Source organism: Pteropus alecto, unplaced genomic scaffold (genome assembly GCF_000325575.1).
Source record: "Pteropus alecto unplaced genomic scaffold, ASM32557v1 scaffold22, whole genome shotgun sequence".
NCBI lineage: Eukaryota > Metazoa > Chordata > Mammalia > Chiroptera > Pteropodidae > Pteropus > Pteropus alecto.
Genome location: NW_006434839.1, coordinates 14,037,942 through 14,039,878, shown reverse-complemented (window position 1 = coordinate 14,039,878; position 1,937 = coordinate 14,037,942). Strand labels below are relative to the sequence as shown.

The window sequence follows — 1,937 nt, the reverse complement described above, 5'->3', positions numbered from 1 at the left end:
ATGATTAAACATTATGTTTTGGATTTATCTATTTCTTTTGCATATCTATCAATTCTTGCTTGTAGATTTTGAAGTTTTGTTTTTCAATACATCTAACTTCAAAATATGGTGAATTACTACTTTAAAAATTGTATCATAACCTTGTTTATCTTTAATGATGCTTTTTTTGCTTTAAAGTTTACTTTGTATGATGCTAATGTGAGTATACCAATTTTCATTTGTTCAGGAATATCTTTTGTCATCCTTTGACTTTTAAATTTTTCTTGTATGATACTAATATAAGTACACTGGTTTCTGTTCGGTTGAGTATCTTTTACTACTCTGCTCTTCAGAAGTTCTGGATCATTATGTTTTAGATGTGCCTCTTATCAATAAGATATAGCTGAGTTGTGTGTGTATGTTTTTAAATTCAGTCTGAGAAAAAAAAATTAACTAGCCCAATCTGCCAATTTTTTAACTGGAGCATTTACCTCATTTATATCCACAATAATTATTAATATTTTGAATTCATTTCTGTGGTTTTGTTTTTGCTTTCAATGTTCCTTTTTTATCCCTTGTTGCTTTTTTTTTTTTTGGATTGATTTTTTTTCATTCCACCTCTTCTCACTATACATTTGGGGAATTATATACCACATTTCTATTATTTTAGTAGTTACCTTTAACTTTCTATCACGAGCACTTAGCTTCTTAAAGTCTGAAATCAATAAATATTCTATCAACCTCCAAATGATGCAAAGATCTTAGAACTCCAAACACAGCTGACCTGTTTGATATTGTTGAGCATTTTAGTTCTTTATAGTTTTCCTTTTCTCCCACAACACAGTATTGTTGTTGTTTTCTAGACAATGTTTGTTAGAAAATTCTTTGCTCCTTATTTCTTTGTTCATATCAGATCATTCCTCTGTTATACTTCTTCTGTCTGAAGTATACCTTTAAAATACCTTTAGTTTGGGGACATTCTCTTACACAATTTCATTGCTCTTACATAATTTTCTCTTATACAATTATCAACACCAGAAAATTAACATGGATATAAGACCACTATCTCATCTGTATATCTTATTTAACCTTTGCCATTTTCTCCAATCATGTCTATTTCATGCCTGTCATCTCCTTTAAGCTGGAACCATTCTTGACTTCGTCGTTTTTCATAAGCTTGCCATTTTTGAACAGGACAGGACAGCTATCTTATAGAATGTCCTTCAGTTCGTGTTTGATCATTTCTCATGATTAGATTCTGGAATCACCTTTGGCAGCAGTGACACAGAATTAATACTGTGTTCTTATTAGTACCTCATATCAGCAGATACATGATTTAGGCTTTGTCCCATTACTGGTTGTGTAAACTTTATTTGATTAAGGTAATGTCTGCCATGTTTCTCCACTATAAATTTATAAATTTCCCTGAACAAATAAGTATTTGCTTACTTAAATTCTTAGCTTTTATTATTAAGTAACCTATCTTTATTTTTTAGTACTTCAATGAAAACTTGTCAGGTTCGATTGTTTTTCTCAAATGGCAGAATGTAAGCTTGACATATTTGAAAAATAATTGTAAAGCAGAAAAGGAAATACATTTAAGACTGAGACTAGAAATTTGGGGAATTCCTATCCAGTTTCCTTAAAATATCTAAGTTATAAGGTTGTAATAAGAAATCTTGAAAGAATGGTAGAATATTCCTATAGGTGCTTTCAGAAGAAAAAATGTTCACCAGTTATCTCAACCTATTTAAAACCTGTGCAGAATCTTATAAAATTAAGAACATAGCTAAAGACATACGGTATATTGCTTCCCTGTAAAATTTTATTTGATATACAATTTAATTTTGTTTTTATTATCATAATTTTTTCCTTAAATTTTCCTTTCAGGTAATTAAAAATTATTTTCCTAAGATAATAAGTTGAATAGTTGCTTAATCTATTTTCTTTTTAATTAC

At 29.2% G+C, this 1,937-nt stretch overlaps 1 pseudogene; it reads right to left on the bottom strand.

The window, feature by feature from the left end:
* Positions 1-1,063: 1,063 nt before the first annotated feature.
* The window catches only part of LOC102891840, a 5,170-nt pseudogene continuing 4,296 nt past the window's right edge, over positions 1,064-1,937 (bottom strand).